At 42.9% G+C, this 18,547-nt stretch overlaps 1 long non-coding RNA gene across 1 annotated transcript; it reads right to left on the bottom strand.

Moving 5' to 3' along the window:
* Positions 1-1,056: 1,056 nt before the first annotated feature.
* On the bottom strand, positions 1,057-18,410 carry LOC139248200 (uncharacterized). Its single transcript, XR_011591001.1, has 4 exons — positions 18,335-18,410; positions 17,149-17,220; positions 16,501-16,589; positions 1,057-1,128 (listed from the first exon to the last, which is right to left on the bottom strand). It is a non-coding gene; the product is annotated as an uncharacterized lncRNA (long non-coding RNA).
* Between the last annotated feature and the right edge of the window lie 137 nt (positions 18,411-18,547).

Raw genomic sequence — 18,547 nt, forward strand, 5'->3', positions numbered from 1 at the left:
GGGTGCGATTTACCCTGTATATATCTGTCTCTGGTGTGTGAGGGTGGGATTTTCTCTGTATATATCTCTCTCTGGTGCGTGAATGTGGGAATTTCCCTGTATATATCTGTCTGTGGTATGTGAGAGTGGGATTTTCCCGGTATATATCAGTCTCTGGTGTGTGAGGGTGGGATTTTCCCTGTATTTATACAGTCTCCGGTATGTGTGGGTGGGATTTTCCCTGTATATATCACTCTCTGGTATGTGACGGTGGAATTTTCCCTGTATTTTTCTGTCTCTGGTGTGTGAGGGTGGGATTTTCCACGCTTATATCTGTCTCTGGTATGTGAGAGTGGGATTTTCCCTGTTTATATCTGTCTCTGGTGTGTGAGGGTGGTATTTTCCCTGTATATATCAATCTCTGGTATGCGAGGGTGTAATTTTCCCTGTATTTTTCTGTCTCTGGTATGTGAGGGTGGAATTTTCCCGGTATATATCTGTCTCTGGTCTGTGAGGATGCGATTTTCTCTATTTATCTGGCAGTTTCTGAAATGTGAGTGTGGGTCTTCCTCTGTACCTGACAGTTTCTGCTTAATTGAGAATTGATGCCGCCTATCTCATACCGTTTAATTCAACACCTTTCTTATCTGTCACTGCTGCTGTAACTACATTCGTTGTTTTACTATTACCTTCACTTGGAGTATCCTTGGCACTGTTTGGGACCCGAACTCTGCTCTTCACCCATTTTTTGGATATTTAACGACCATTTTTACTATAGTTTTTCACTGAGCACTCATTTATTAGTTTGAAGTCCCTTTTAGTTTCATTTTTTAAATTTTAATTTACAAATGGGATTGACAATTGCCTTGTTGTAAAATCCTGCTGCAAGATCCCATAATTCAGTTCTGACCTGTGGGGGGTATTAAAATTACCTCGGTTGCGATGGCCAAGAATCGAACCCGGTTCAACTGCTTGAAAGGCAGCTATGCTCAGCACTATACCACCATCGCCCACACATCAGTCATTTTGTATTTGCAGACAAACTGCTTCTTACGGGTCTTCAGCGGGACAAATAAATTGCTGAGCAATCATTTTAATCAGAATGTAAGCACGGTGCTGGGACACCTTCCCTCCAATTACAACTGGTCACTGCAATAAAGCAATAAAGAAAGGAAAGATAGATTACGAAGGTAAACTTGCGCAAAACATAAAAACGGATAGTAAAAGCTTTTACAGACATATAAAACGGAAAAGAGTGACTAAAGTAAATGTTGGTCCCTAAGAAGATGAGAACGGGGATTTAATAATGGGAAATGTGGAAATGGCTGAGACCTTAAACAATTATTTTTCTTTGGTCTTCACAGTGGAAATCATGTTTAACTAATTTACTGGAATTCTTTGAGGATATAACGAGCATGGTGGATAGAGGTGTTCCGATGGATGTGGTGTATTTAGATTTTCAAAGGGCATTCGATAAGGTGCCACACAAAAGGTTACTGCAGAAGATAAGGGTACGCGGAGTCAGAGGAAATGTATTAGCATGGATAGAGAATCGGCTGGCGAACAGAAAGCAGAGAGTCGGGATAAATGGGTCCTTTTCGGGATGGAAATCGGTGGTTAGTGGTGTGCCACAGGGATCGGTGCTGGGACCACAACTGTTTACAATATACATAGATGACCTGGAAGAGGGGACAGAGTGTAGTGTAACAAAATTTGCAGATGACACAAAGATTAGTGGGAAAGCAGGTTGTGTGGAGGACACAGAAAGACTGCAAAAAGATTTAGATAGGTTAAGCGAATGGGCTAAGGTTTGGCAGATGGAATACAGTGTCGGAAAGTGTGAGGTCATCCACCTTGGGAAAAAAACAGTAAAAGGGAATATTATTTGAATGGGGAGAAATTACAACATGCTGCGGTGCAGAGGGACCTGGGGGTCCTTGTGCATGAAACTCTTTTGGAGTTCCTGCATGAAACTCCAAAAAGTTAGTTTGCAGGTGCAGCAGGTAATCAGGAAGGCGAATGGAATGTTGGCTTTCATTGCGAGAGGGATGGAGTACAAAAGCAGGGAGGTCCTGCTGCAACTGTACAGAGTATTGGTGAGGCCGCACCTGGAGTACTGCGTGCAGTTTTGGTCACCTTACTTAAGGAAGGATATACTAGCTTTGGAGGGGGTACAGAGACGATTCACGAGGCTGATTCCGGAGATGAGGGGGTTACCTTATGATGATAGATTGAGTAGACTGGGTCTTTACTCGTTGGAGTTCAGAAGGATGAGGGGTGATCTTATAGAAACATTTAAAATAATGAAAGGGATAGACAAGATAGAGGCAGAGAGGTTGTTTCCACCGGTCGGGGAGATGAGAACTAGGGGGCACAACCTCAAAATACGGGGGAGTCAATTTAAAACTGAGTTGAGAAGGAATTTCTTCTCCCAGAGGGTTGTGAATCTGTGGAATTCTCTGCCCAAGGAAGCAGTTGAGGCTAGCTCATTGAATGTATTCAAATCACAGATAGATAGATTTTTAACCAATAAGGGAATTAAGGGTTACGGGGAGCGGGCGGGTAAGTGGAGCTGAGTCCACGGCCAGATCAGCCATGATCTTATTGAATGGCGGAGCAGACTTAAGGGGCTAGATGGCCTCCTCCTGTTCCTAATTCTTATGTTATGTTATGAATAGTAATCTTGCTTGGACCGAGCCCTCACCCCATTTATTAGTTTAAAGTCTGGACTGAGTCCTCACCCCAGTTACTTTTTCTTCAGTCCCCTATAGATTAAACAATAGTTATCACCAAAAATGAATGAAACCTCAATTTTATGTGATAAATAAATGGATGATGAATGTGCTTTGTAAATGTTAGAGAAATGGCATTTGTTGGAAGGCACTCGTGTTCAGTTCTAAACTGCGACATGGTGACATAAACTGTGTTAAATGGAGCCTGTTTGTGCTGGCCGAGAATGAAACCCAAGTCAATCCCTGGGAAGACAGCTATGCTCACCACTATAGCACCATCACACTAAGTTTAACATGTAAACCTCTGTATTGACAGACCACTCACCATGGGTCTTTAGAACTTTAGTCAGCACTAACTGCAATCATTGTAATCTGAACGTAAACAAGGTGTTCAGGTTATTTGTCTCCAGCTTAAAACAGTTACTGATGGATGGTTATCTTGTTGCACTACTGGCTGGCAGCCAGGAGATGGCACCAACCTCCAATAGTTTGGCTGTTGTGGATTGTGTGCACACCCAGACCGCTGTGAGTCTGGTGCTGCCCAGGGAGCTGGCCAAGCACGCCGTGTCGGAATGGGACAAAGGCGGTGACCATTGTAAATAAATTCACAACACAGGAAAAAGCATTAAAAAAGCAACGGCTCTTTTAAGAGGAAACCACAGCGTTAATTTAGTCGGTTTATTCATTCTGCTATCGTCCTTTTATAAATTAATGGTACAACACAGAGTGTGAGTTTCACTCTGTATCTATCTGTCTCTGGTATGTGAGTGAGTTTCACTCTGTACCAGTTCTGGTGTGTGAGTGCGCATTTTATTATGTACCAGCTGATTTCAGCTAAGTGGGTGTATGGCTTACACTGTATCTATCAGTTTCTGTTTGCGAATGTGGGACTTAATCTACCTGTCAGTTTCTGATATGCGAATCTGTGTTTTACTCTAACTGTCAGGTTGTGAAAAGTGAGAGTGGGTTTTACGCTGTAACTGTCAGTTTCTGGTTTGTGAATGTGGGTTCCACTCTGTACCTGTCAGTTTCTGATGTGTGAGTGAGTTTTACTCTGCACCATTCATTTACCACTACATGAGTGTGGGTTTTCCTTTCTACCTGTCAATTTCTGCTGTGGAAGAGAGGTGTTTACGTGAGTGTGGGTTTTAGTCTTTATCCGTCAGTCCCTGCTTTGTGAGTATTATTTTTTTTTCCAGTATCTTCTCTTTCTGGTCTGTGAATGTAGGTTTTATGATGTACCTGTCAGTGTCTGAAATGAGAATGTGGGTTTTACTCTGTATCTGTCTGTCTCTGGAATTAAATTTGTGGGTTTTATTCTGTAATTCTCATTTTCTGGTACGCGAGTGCGGGTATTACTCTGTATCTGTCAGGCTCTGAGATGCGAGTGTGGGTATTCCTTTGTATCTGCCAGTTTCTGGTAGGAGTGGAATGTTTTACTTTATATGAATAGAAAACCAGAATATTGTTTAAAACCTGAGAGATTAGTAAATGTTGCAATTCAGAGAGACTTGAGTGCCATTGTACGTAAAATATTGAAAGTTAACATGTAGGTGCAGCAAGCACTTAGGAAGGTGAAAGATGTGGGTCTATACACTTGGAGATGAGAAGAATGAGAGGTGATCTTATTGAAACATATAAGACCCTGAGGGGGATTGACAGGGTAGATGCTAAGAGGCTGCTTCCACTGGATGGACAGTCCAGAACTAGGAGTGTTAGACTCACAATAAGGGCTCAGCCATTTAGATCTGAGATGAGGAGAAATGTCTTCACTGAGAGGGTTGTGTATCTTTGGAATGCGCTACTCCAGAGGGATGTGGATGCTCAGGTGATGAGTGTATTCAAGACTGAGATTGACATTTTGTTTGATACTAAGGGAACCAAGGGATAGGGGGATAGTGCGGGCAACGGAGTTGAGGTAGAAGATCAGCCATGATCTAATTCAATGGCGGAGCAGGCTCGAGGGGCAAATCATAGAAATTTACAGCATGGAAGGAGGCCATTTTGGCCCATTGCGTCCGCGCCGGACGACCAAGAGCTATTCTGCCTAATCCCATTTTCCAGCTCTTGGTCCCTAGCCCTGAAGGTTACGGCACTTTAAGTGCACATCCAAGTATTAAATGTCATGAGGGTTTCTGCCTCTACCACCCTTTCGGGCAGTGTGTTCCAGACCCCCACTACCCGCTGGGTGAAGACATTTCCCCTCGTATCTCCTCTAAACCTCCCCCCAATTACATTAAATCTATGTCCCCTGGTTGTCGACCCCTCTGCCAAGGGAAACAAGTCCTTCCTTTCCACTCTATCCAGAACCCTCATAATTTTATACACCTCAATCAGGTCTCTCCTCAGCCTCGTCTCTCCAATCTTTCCTCATTGCCAATATTCTCCAGTCCAGGCAACATTCTTGTAAATCTCCTCTGCACCCTTTCCAGTACCATCACACCTTACTGTAATGTGGTGACCAGAACTACACACAGTACTCCAGCTGTGGCCTAACCAGTGTTTTATACAGTTCAAGCATAACCTCCTTGTCTCTTGTATTCTATGCCTCGACTAATAAAGGCAAGTATTCCACATGCCTTCTTAACCACCTTATCTACCTGGCCTGCTACCTTCAGGGATCCGTGGACATGTATTCCAAGGTCCCTTTGTTCCTCTACACTTTTCAGTGTTGTACCATTTAATGTGTATTCCCTTGCCTTGTTAGCCCTCCCCAAATGCATGACCTCACACCTCTCTGGATTGAATCCATTTGGCACTGTTCCACCCACCTGACCAGTACATTGATATCTTCCTGCAATCCACAGCTTTCTTCTTCATTATCAACCACACAGCCTATTTTACTGTCAGCTGTAAACTTCCTAATCATACCCACAACATTTCAGTCCAAGTCATTGTTATATACCACAAAAAGCAAGGGACCCAGCACTGAGCCCTGCGGAACCCCACTGGATACATCCTTCCAGTCACAAAAACACCTATCAACCATTACCCTTCGCTTTCTGCCTCTGAGCCAATTTTGGATCCAACTTGCCACTTTGCCCTGCATCCCATCGGCTTTTACTTTCGTGACCAGTTGGCCATGTTGGACCTTATCAAAAGCTTTGTTAAAATCCATATACACTACATCTGATAGAGTATTCAAACAGGCTCATTTAGACAGGCTTTGAAAATTCACAGTCCCCCAAGTCAAAGCTACTACGTGCTGCTCAGCATGTTGCATTAACTCATCAATCACCTTGACATTTTAGGACCTTGGGTATTGAGCCAATAAGGTCAAAGAAGGCGAGTTATTTTCTGTAAATTGATCCAGGGATAAATACAGCCATTTTGACCATGTGGTTTCAGTAAGACAAAGGAACTGGCAATCAGCCAACAGTTTGTTGCTCTCTGCCAAGATTAAAAAGTTAAAACTACCATCAGAGTTCGTATTTCATTGGAAATTAAGAGATCGAACAATTTTGGTGCTGCGAACAGGATCGCTGAGGAAAGAAACTGAATTTTGGACATCGGACCTACATACTGAGGTAAGGACACCTCTTTTTTTTAAAAAAAGTCCTCGGTCAAAAGTCTAAATTCGCCTCTCCTTCTACGCGATTCTGAAAGCCTCCGGTTTGCGAACTCCCCGGTTGGTAGTCGGCTCGAGGTCCCATAGACGTCTAAACTTCGGCGGTGTGTTAGTTAATTAATCACCGACCTATTGATTGGCTGGGAAAGCTTACGGCTCGAGACCCCAGTAAAGAAATGGCAGCAGGAGATAAGAGCAAAGAATTGCCTACAACTGTTAAAGGTGGGCAAGCACCATCTGAAGTTTCGCTCGATTTAATTCTCGAACAGTTGAAAGAATACATAGAGCAACAATTCAACTTATCTAAAACCTGTATTAAGATCGAACAAAAGTACGGAACCTCCAAAGGACAATGGTCCTTGGACGAGATTAAAAGGTTCTGGGGAAAAACGACCCATATGAAAAATAAAGAGCGAAATAGATGGTCCCTAGCGGTTATGGGCCAGATTCAAAAGCGGAATGAAATTATAATGCGTTCCCAACATGATTGAGAACTGACCAGTACAAAGGATCAATTGCAAGCAGTTCGTGCACAGCTGCGACAGAAAAAGCTTGAACTTGAAAAGCTGGAAGCGGAAGTTAAAGATCTTAAAGGTGAAATTAAAGAATGGAAAAAATCATTAGGTCAAGAGACAGTAATAGGAAAAGGAAAATGTATTGATCAATTCCCAGGGTATCCATGTTTGGATAAATTAAAAGCGCAAACCCGAAGACACGACCGAGGAATAGATACGGATTCTGAATCCTCCGACAATACAGTGTCGGAGGATGATGAATTAGGGGTGCACTTTGCCCCGTTTAAAAAAAGACGAGTTGTAGTCAAATCAGAAGAGACTGCGGATGAGGGCGGAACCAAAAAAACAAAGAGAAGGGTGTATGCAGAATACTTAGTTCATGCTCCGGCAGACCCAGAGAAAATTGATAAATGGTCCAAGGAATTGCCCAATCCAAAGAAAGGGGGAGTAAAAACGTGGGACCAATTGGACCGCTTAAGAAATATATATCAACTTCATCCCTGGGACGGAGTGCAAATTTTGACCATAATGGTGCCAAAAACACAGGGAAGAAAATTGCACGACAAGGTAGATGAAGCTTTGGGGCAGAATGAGCAAGAATTAGACGCAGGATGGGAGGTGATTAAACACTGGCTGCAAGCCTTCAGTCCAGCTAAGACAGACTGGGGAAAAATTGCAGCCTGCCAACAGAAAGGAACAGAGGAGGTCCTGGAGTATGACGAGCAGTTTAGATGCACGTGGCTAGAACATTCGGGTATGAATAATACGGATGAGGAATTGGATGAACAAGTGTTTGGACCCCTGAAAGCAGCTTTCGTGGCAGGTCTAAAGCCAGAAGTGTCCAAAATGCTTAAGGTAGTGTTACCGGACTGGGAAGGTAGAGGAACTACCTTTGCAGCATTGGTGGATCGATGTAACCAATTAGATCGGGATATGGGAGTTAAAGTCCGAGCTGTTCAGGCTATGGGATGGAAATCCCAGGATTCCGATAAACAGTTATTAGGAAAATTACCCGGAAAATGTCATTATTGTGGGAAAGAAGGTCACTGGGCCAAGACGTGCAGGGCAAATCAGAAAGATCGTGGCTGGGGAAGAGGACGCAGCCAGGGATACAATTCAGCCAACAAGCCAGGCTTGTCACAAGATAACGACCTCATAGAAGCATTTAAGCGACTGGCAATACAACAACAGAAGGAGTTACTTGGGATAGCAAAAAACGATTAGAGCCCACCCTGGCCGCCCTCCTCGCACTAATACAACAAAGGGGAGATGGGCTATATATAACTGAGGGTGGGCGATAAGCATGTGGACTGTCTTTTAGACACAGGGGCGGAATTAACATGCTTAGCCCTACAATATGGAGACTTTTTGCCATTGGATGGTAGGGTACATACAGCCTATGGAGTTGGAGGCCATAAAATGGAAATTAAAAGGACAACACCGGTACTTTTCAGGCTGGGTCCACATGAACTAACCACGCCGGTCTGGATAGGCCCAGTAGATCAACCCCTTTTGGAAATGGACGTTCTAATCCAAGTAGATTCATCGTTGCATTTTGAGGATGGTTGGGTGACATGGTCAATTAGAACTTTGAAGAAAGAAGAATTGAAGGAACACCATGGCCCCAGGCACTACCAATAGTGCTATGTAGCATTAGGGCAACCCTGAACAGAACTACAGGTCTAAGCCCATTTGAAATTATATCAGGAAGACCCATGTAGCTGCCAGGAACTATCGATTTATGGAAAGCTGATGTTCACTTAATGGGTGACACTTTGCTATTAGTTCTGTTTCCCGACAAGTATCGGCAGCTTGGGTAATCCACCCGAAGGAGGACACGACATCATCCCGGGAGTCTGGGTGTATGTGAAAAAGTTGCATAAAGAACCTTTGGGTGCCAAGTGGGAGGGACCTTATCAAGTGTTATTGACCACCCAGGCAGCTGTTAACGTCCAAGGAAAGAAAGCCTGGATCCATGCTTCACACGTTAAACGAGCACCTGTAACTAAAGCTGAAATCTAATAAGGACAATTACTTTTTGCGAAAATGTATAAATGTACTGTATTATTGATTGTAGGTATCCTAGGCATAGGCCTACTTCTTACTAGCCGACCCTCTGCACCAAAGGGAAATAGTAGGGTAGCAAGGGAATTACATGTAAATACCTTTTTATAATATGTCATACATTTATGCCAAACAAGGTAACATTTCTAGTTGTTGGGTGTGTTCGTATATTCCTATTCACTCAAAGGGAGGGATTCCCTTGAGGCCAGTTCCCTTGAATATCTCGGAAATGGCTGAGTGGATAATTAATCAAAATAAAACAGGCAATGCATTTCAGGATACGGAAAACTGGGCACGTAAATGGAAGTCAGCAGGTTACAATCTGACTACCTTTGAAGGGGGATACCAACCGTGCTACAATAATTCCAAACGGCCCCCATTTTTTGTTATCACTAATACAACGGGAATAGGAAGACCGGGGGAATCGGTCTGTCTGATTAGAAACATCAAAGGAGGCCAAAATATGGGGTATAGTAACTGCTCCCGGAATTATAATAAAATCAAGCCACGGAACCGTCCAAACTGGGCCGATGTGGGAATTTTTAACGTAACGGGGATTCTGAATAAAACAGATGGAAAAGCCTGGACAGGCCCCGGAGTGTTGCTGACAAAGAAACAGCTAACATTCATTGCCTATAATGGCACCTATTGGGTGTGTGGCCACAAGGCCTACCCTTGGCTGCCCCAGAATTGGATGGAATCCTGCTATTTAGCCTACATTGTGCCTTATATGTCTCATATAAAGTCACTGTCGGAACATTTACACCGTCCTAAGAGAGTTATCACAGAAACAGAGAGGTTCTTTGCCATTCTGATCCCCGGATATGGGACCGCCAAACTGGCAAGGGAATCCATTAACATGGCATCCATTGTGGAACGGGTAGCCAATGATACCTCAGAGGCCCTAGTTAAAATCAATGCAGAAATGGTAGCAATCCACACAGTAGCCCTACAGAATAGACTGGCCCTTGATTACATCCTGGCTGAAAAGGGAGGTACTTGCGCCCTACTCGGAACTGAGTGTTGCACATATATTCCAGATAGCTCCGAAGAAATTACCCACTTAGCGGAGCATATCCAAAAGGAGGTAGAAAAACTTAAGCAACCTCCATCATTCACTTTGAGGAGTGGAGCCACTGAATGGCTAGGTTCAACAGGAACTTCATTGGTGGAAGGTTTAATTCTATTTGTTGTAATTGTTTTACTTTTATATTGTTTGTTTATGTTGATTAAATGTTGTTGCGACCAGGTGGCTGTAGCTGCTGTCCCGAAGGTGAGACACCTTGCAGGTCCCAGCAGACCGTCTGTACGTGGCACAGGGGTATGTTATGCTTAAGAAAAGGTTGTTTACTGATTGAATTAAGATACTGATTTGGATTAAATTGGAATAAGGTTAATTAACCTACTAAAACCAGACTTCCATTGTGGCCACGATGGAACTCGGGTTGATGTAAATTTGTATGGAAGCTACTAGTCCGGACATGTGGCGAAACACATCAGCAAATTTTAGAAGGAAACTCTATTAACATGTATGAAATTATTTTGTAGAATGTTTAACCAGTGATACCTGAAGTTTTATGATTCAGTTTGTGAAAGAATCAAAGGGGGGATTGATAGAGTATTCAAACAGGCTCATTTAGACATGCTTTGAAAATTCACAGACCCCCAAGTCAAAGCTACTACGTGCTGCTCAGCATGTTGCATTAACTCATCAATCACCTTGACATTTTAGGACCTTGGGTATTGAGCCAATAAGGTCAAAGAAGGCGAGTTCTTTTCTGTAAATTGATCCAGGCATATATACAGCCATTTTGACCATGTGGTTTCAGTAAGACAAAGGAACTGGCAATCAGCCAGCAGTTTGTTGCTCTCTGCCAAGATTAAAAAGTTAAAACTACCATCGGAGTTCGTATTTCATTGGAAATTAAGAGATCTAACAACATCACATGCACTGCCCTCATCGATCCTCCTGGTTACCTCTTCAAAAAATTCAATCAAGTTAGTCAGACATGACCTTCCCTTAACAAATCCATGCTGACTGTCCTTGATTAATCCATGTCTTTCCAAATGAAGCTTTATCCTGTCCCTCAAATGGCCAACTCCTGCTCCTATTGCTTATGTTCTTATATGAGTGTGAGTTCACACTGTATCTATCTGTCTCTGGTATTGAGCGGGAGTTCACTCTGTACCTGTCTCTGGTATGTGAGTGTGAGTTCATTCAGTACCTATCTGTCTCTGGTATGTGAGTGCGAGTTCATTCTGTACCTATCTGTCTCCGGTATGTGAGTGTGAGTTTCACTCTGTATCTATGTGTCTCTGGTTTGTGAGTGTGAGTTCACACTGTATCTGTCTGTCTCTGGTATGTGCGTATATGCTTTTCTCTGTATCTGTTATGGGAGTCTGGATTTTATTCTGTACTTGTTATGTTCTGATATGTTAGTGAGTGTCCGACCCTATAACTGCCAGTTTCTGCATAATTGGAAGTTGCTTTTGCTTTGTATCTGTCAGTTTCAGGGATGGGCAAGATGCTATAACCCTGTAACAGTCAATAACTGGTAAGTGAGGATGGTCTTTACTCTGTCAGTATCTGTTGTGTGAGTGTGGGTTTTACTTTGTACATGTCACTTTCTGGTATGTGATTGGGTGCTTGATTCTGCAACTGTTAATTTCAAATTAGTGAGTTAGTAATTTACACTATGTATCTTTCGCTAGAACACGGATGTGGCATTTACTCTGTATCTGTCAGTATCTAAGTGTAGGTTTTATTTTACCTGTCAGTTTCTGATATGTGAGATTCAATTTTATTTTGTATCTGCGACTCTGGTATGGGAGTATGGGCGGAGATAAGAAATAATAAGGAAAATAAGTCACTGGTGGGAGTGATCTATAGGCCCTCTAACACTAGCTACACTGTAGCACAGACTATAAATGAAGAAATAATGGAGGCTTGCAAGAAAGATACGGCAATAATCATGGGTGATTTTAATCTTAATATTGATCGATAAATCAAATTGGTAAATGTAGTCCCGAGAAAGAGTTCATAGAGTGTATTCGGGATGGTTTCTTAGAACAATACGTTGTGGAACCAACCAGGGAGCAGACTATTTTAGATTTGGTAATATGTAATGAGACTGGATTAATTAATAATCTCATTGTAAAGGATCCTCTTGGGAAGAGTGATCATTGCATGTTAGAATCTCAAATTCAGTTTGAGGGTGAGAATCTCAAACTAGTGTCCTGAACTTAAATAAAGGCAATTACAAAGGTATGAAGGCAGAGTTGGCTAAAGTGGACTGGGAAAATAGACTAAAGGGTAAGATGGTAGTTGAGCAGTGGCAAACATTTAAGGAGATATTTCATATCTGTCAACAAATATATATTCCAGTGAGAAAGAAGGACTCTTAAGAGAAGGATCAACCATCCATGGCTAACCGAGGAAGTAAAGGATGGCATCAAATTGAAAACAAAGGCATACAAATGTTGCAAAGAATAATGGAAGGTCAGAGGATTGGAAAATTTTTAGAAACCAGCAAAGGATGACTAAAATTAATAAAGTGAGAAGATAGATTACCAGAGTAAACTAGCAAGAATTATAAAAACAGACAGTAAGAGCTTCTACAGGTATAGCTACAGTAAAAGTTGGTCTCTTAGACAATGAGACTGGGCAGTTAATAATGAGAAACAGAGAAATGGCAGAGACTTGGAACAAATATTTTGTATTGTTTTTCATGGTAGAAGACACTAAAATAACTGATAATCAAGGGGCTATTTAGAGGGGGTAAACTTAAAGCAATCATGATCACTAGATAAAAAGTACTAGGCTAATTAATGGGTGTAAAGGTGGACATGCCCCCTGGATCTGATGGCCTGCATTCTAAGGTCTTAAAAGACATGGCTGCAGAGATATTGGATGCATTGATTGTAACCTACCAATTTTGGTAGGTTACAATCAATGCATCCTGGATTCTGGAGAGGTCCCATCAAATTGGTAAACCGCAAACATAATGCCCCTATTTAAGAAAGGAGGGAGACAGAAAGCAGGAAACTATAGACCGGTTAGCCAAACTTCAGTCATTGGGAAAATGCTGCAGTGCATTATTAAGGAAGCAATAGCAGGACATTTAGAAAATCATAATACAGTCAAGCAGAGTCAGCATGGTTTTATGAAAGAGAATTTAGGATTTAATGAGCAGGGTAGATAAAGGGAAACCAGTAGATGTTGCGTACAGTGTATTTGGATTTCCAGTAGGCATTTGACAAGGTGCTACATAAAAGGTCACTGCACAAGATAAGCGCTCAGGGGGTTAGGGGTAATATATCAACATGCATAGAGGATTGGCTAAAGAATAAGTCGGGATAAACGGGTCATTTTCAGGTTGGCACAATGTAACTGTAACTAGTGGGGTGCTACAGGGATCAGTGCTGGAGCCTCAACTTTTTATAATGTATTAATTTATTAATTAATTGCATTATATTAATGACTTGGATAAAGAGACCGAGTGCAATGTAGCCAAATTGTTGATGACAGAAAGATTGGTGGGAAAGCAAATTGTGATGAGGTGGCAAAGAATTTGCAACAGGATATCGATAGGCTAAGTGAGTGGGCAAAAATTTGGCAGATGAAGTATAATGTTTGAAAATGTGAGGTTTTCCACTTTGGTAGGAAAAATAAAAAGGCAAATTATTATTTAAATGGGGAGAGATGATAAAATGCTGAGGTACAGAGGGATCTGTGGTCCTTGTACATGAAACACAAAAAGTTAGTATGCAGGTACAGCAAGTAATTAGGAAAGCCAATGGAATGTTGGCATTTATTGCAAAGGGGTTAGAGTATCAAAGCAGAGCAGTGCTGCTACAACTGTACAGGGCATTGGTGAGACCACACCTGGAGTACTGCGTACAGTTTTGATCTTATTTAAGGAGGGATATACTTCCATTGGAGACAGTTCAGAGAAGGTTCACGGGGTTGATTCCTGAGATGAGGGGGTTGTCTAGTAAATGCTGTAATTGTGAGGGAGTTGAATGTCTTAGTAAACACATCACAGAAAGTTAATGTGCAGGAACAGGAAGCAATTAGGAAAGTAAAAGTTTTGGGCCTATACCCTTGGAGATGAGAAGAATGAGAGGTGATCTCAATAAAACATCAGATTCTGAGGGGGATTTACAGGGTAGATGCTGAGAGGCTGCTTCCCCTGGCTGGAGTGTAGAACTAGGAGCGATAGACTCACGATAAGGGCTCGGTCATTTCGGACTGAGATGAGGAGACACTTGTTCACTCAGAGGGGTGTGAATCCTTGGAATTTTCTACTACAGAGGGCTGTGGATGCTCAGTCAATGACTGTATTCGAGACTGAGATCGGGAGGTTTTTGGGCACTAAGGGTTATGGGAATAAGGTGGGTAAATGGAGCTGAGATAGAAGTTCAGTTCAGATATTATTGAAAGATAGAGCTGGCTCGAGGGGCTGTATGACCTATTCCTGCTCTTATTTCTTACTTTATTTTAGCGGTCACTCTTTGGGTTGTGAATGTGAGTTTTAGTCTGTATCTGTTAGATTCTGATGTGAGTGTGGGGGATTTACTCTAGCTATCAGTCCCCGATATGCAAGTGTGGATTTTAGTCTGTATCTGTTAGACTCTTCAATGCGAGTGTTGGATTTACTCTATAGCTGTCTGCCTCTTTGATGCGAGTGTGGGTTTTATTCTGTATTTGTCATTTTCTGGTATATATGAGTGTGGAGTTTAATCTATACCTGTCACTTCTTGGTATATGTGTGTGGCTTACATCTATACGTGTCACTTTCTGGTACTTGAGTATGGGTATCTATTCTGTACCTGAAAGTACCTGGTATATGAGTGTGGGGTATAATCAGTACCTGTCAGTTATTGTCATGTGAATGTGGGTTTTAATCTGTACAAGTAAGTTTCAGGTATGAGTGTGGGTTGCACCTGTACCTGTCAGTTTCTGGTAATATATGAGTGTGCATTTTATCTGTCCTTGTTAATATGTGGTATATGAGTGTGGGTTTAATCTATATATCAGTTTCTGGTATTTGACTGTGTTTTATCCTGTACCTGTCAGTTTTTGGTATGTGAGTATGGGTGGTATTCTGTAACTGTCAGCTTCTGAGATGTAAGTGTGGGCATAATCTGTACCTGACAGCTTCTAGTATACGAGTGTGTGTTTTAATCTGTTCCTGTCAGTTTCTGCTATATGAGTATTGTTTTAATCTGTACTGATCAGTTTCTGGTATGTGATTGTGGATTTTATTCTGAACCTGTCAGTTTCTGATATGTGAGTGTTGGTTTAATCTGTACCTGTCAGTTTCTGGCTTATGAGTGGTAGTTTAACCTGTAACTGTCAGCTTTTATGTATGATACATGAATATGGGCTTTATACTGTATGGGTCTCTCATATGCGAGTCTGTGTATATTTCTGTAACTGTCAGATTTAGGTATGTATGTGGGGGTTTAATCTGTGCCTCTCAGTTTCTGGTGTGTTAGTCTGGGTTTAATCAGCACCTATTAGCTCCTGCAATTTGGATGTATGTTTTAGACTGTATCTGTCAGTTCCTGCTACATGAGCGGGGATTTACTCTGTATCTGCCCGTCTCTGGTATGTGAACGTGAATATCTGTTTTATGTTCTACCTGAATTTGTCTGATATGTGAGTAAAGGTTTTACCTTTCTGATAGGTGTGTGTGGGTTTCACTCTGCATCTGCCAATTTATGAGATGGTAATATGTCTTTAGCTCAGAAACTGTCAGATTCTGCAATGCAAGTATCAGTTTTAATTTTTACCTGTGTTTTCTGACATGTGACTCTGGGATTTACACTCTACCTGTCACTCTCTGGTGTGGAGTTTACTCTGTGCGTGTCACTTTCATCTATGTGGGTGTGGGTTGCAGATTGTATCTGTCAGTCTATGGTACGGGAGTGTGGGTTTTATTCTGCACCTGTCATTTTCTGGTATATTCGAGATGGCTTAATACTGAATCTCTCCTTTCCTGATACGTGATTATTGCTTTTGCTCTGTACCTGTCAGCTTCTGATATGAGAGTATGGTTTTTACTTTCTAACTTATATATTAAGGGATGTGATTGTGTGTTTTATTCTCTACCTGCCAATTTCTGGCAAGTGAGTGCGGGTGTTTAATCTACATGTCAGTTTGATCTGTTTCAATGATGAAACAGTGTCTGATTCTACTGCTCCATGTAAGATTCGCAATGTAACTCTTGTACTGTGGATTACTGTGGGACTGACTGCTTCTGCTGCCTGTGATAATAGGATTGAGGCCAGTTCTGTGTCTCTGCGCTCTGTGAGTGATAACGTACTTACTGTGTGTGAGAAGGAGATGCCTGCACTGGTTGACAGTCCGTGTATGCCAGCAGTGTAGATTGACACTGTGTCAGTGTCTATATGTTTCTGTGTTTGTGAGTAAGTGAGTGAAAATGGATATGTCTCTCAGTGCAATATGTTTGGACTTTGAAACAACATCTTATTGTACTGCTCCAAGTGATTGTGGGATTCATAATGTAACTCTGGAAATTCGGATCACTGTGGGACTGACAGCTTCTGCTGCCTATGACAATAGGATTGAGACCAGTTTTGTGTCTCTGCGCTCTGTAAGTGATAATATACTTACTGTGAGTGAGAAGGTGCTGCCTGCACTGTTCCTTGTGTTCCGGGTGGAGGAAAGATCACATTTATTCAGGCTCAATGAAGTACTTCTCTCTGAGAATAATAATACGAGAACATTATTAGTCATGATATGGACAAGTGAGTGGGAGAATATAAAAAATAAAGTTATAATTAACATGTTTGTTTATAATAAAGTAAAATATCTGGAGAGGGGAAACCGCGATACAAACAGTGTCATTGTCTGACCTCACTGCAGTACAGTGGCACTCAGATTCTCCACACCAGGTGTGTAGGACAGTTCTATAGTAAGTTATCAGCATCCAGACACAACCCAAACCCAGCACTGGTCCATGAATAGGACCACCTGATTGGAACAGTCCAGGTTTATATCTCCCACTCCGATGGGACTATTTGTAAAATTCTGAATCTTTTCCTGGAATATAACTATAGTACCTGGGCTGTACAACAATTGTTTTCAGTCGATTGAAACCGAGTTGAGGGCCTGTGCAGTTAACAGAATGTCACAGGGCCCAGATCCTGATGTATGTGAGGGAGCGACAGGCTCTCGATCACCAGCAACACGGTTCTGGACAACTCACTGCACCAAAACAAAATAAGCGATGCTTGAAATGTCTTCTCCCACACTCCTCACCTGGTGTCTGCAATAGATGCACTTTGTGAAACTCCTCACATCCTCACCGTCAGGCTGTGTTTCCACTGTTCACTGTCCAAGAACAACAGACACGGTGAGATTGGAACTGAATCAGAAACATTCACTACTGATTTGGGGAAAGAAAGCAGCAATGATTTGAAAGAGCGAGGTGATTTACTTTCACTGTTACCCCACACTGTATACACACAACTATTTTAGTAAAACAATAAATCAAGTGCCCCCTTATTAAAGGGGCATTAAAACAGACAAATTAAACTTTGGTGTTAAATGGATCAAATTAAAATTTGGTTCCCAGGGGTGATGATGCACTCCACTCCCTCTGGCGCCCACCTCTCACAGAAGGCCGCGAGCGTACCGGTGAACACTGCGTGCTTCATCTCCAGGGACACCCTGGCTCGAACATAACCATGGAAGAGAGGCAGGCAGTCGAGCTGAACACCCGCTCGACCGCCCGCTGCCTGGACCGGTTAATGGCCACCTTGGCCATGCCCAGAAGCAGTCCTACGAGGAGGCCTTCCGATCTGCCCACTCTCCTCCACACAGGGGGCCCAAAGATCAGGAGCGGGGGACTGAAGTGCAAACGATTAACGAGTGTCAACCTTATGCAGGAGCCATCAAGCAAACTCTACCAAGTAACGTTCATTGGTTTATGTGCAACGGCCTGCGGAGAACCATGAGATGCTACTGTAAGAACTGCTTACAACCAGTCATCAGAGGATCATTTTATCCTCAAGTAGAAAGTAAGAGACTGTCCACACACAGCCCAAGAATGGCCTCTCCCTTCCCCCACTCACTCCATGCTCCGGAACTAGTTCCTGCTCCACTCTGCCTCTGACAAACAAACAGCCCCCGACGGAACTAAACCAGGAACGTTCACTCCTGGTTAGGAGAGAGAAAGCAGCAATGATTTTAAACAGCAGATTCTGCCCATTCTGTCTCCCTTCCCCCTGGACACACACTGTCCACACACAGCCCGAGAATGGCCTCTCCCTCCCCCCACTCACACCACGCACTGACACTGGTTCTTGCTCCACTCCGCCCCTTACACACAGCCCCCGACTCCCCCTGAACTCCCCCCGGACTCAGTGCCGGTCTCTGAGCCCATCTGCGGACACGCTCCCAAAGCGCTGCGCTGCTGTAAGGAGGCTGCTGCTCGCTGCCTTACCCCGGGGCCGCGGGCTCTCCATTCCCGGCTGTTTGAAACCATCTTCTTCCGCTCACTGAGTGAATGGCGATCACAGGCAGGACTGGGGGAGTGGAGGGCGCATGCGCTCTTCTGCTCACTGGGAATCGACACAGAGGGCGGGGCTGTGCCGCGCATGCGCAGCTCTCTGCAATAATTCAACCTGTAAAAATCAAAGTGCACCTTTCCCAATTT

This window comes from Pristiophorus japonicus, unplaced genomic scaffold, assembly GCF_044704955.1.
Source record: "Pristiophorus japonicus isolate sPriJap1 unplaced genomic scaffold, sPriJap1.hap1 HAP1_SCAFFOLD_29, whole genome shotgun sequence".
Taxonomy (NCBI): Eukaryota; Metazoa; Chordata; class Chondrichthyes; family Pristiophoridae; genus Pristiophorus; species Pristiophorus japonicus.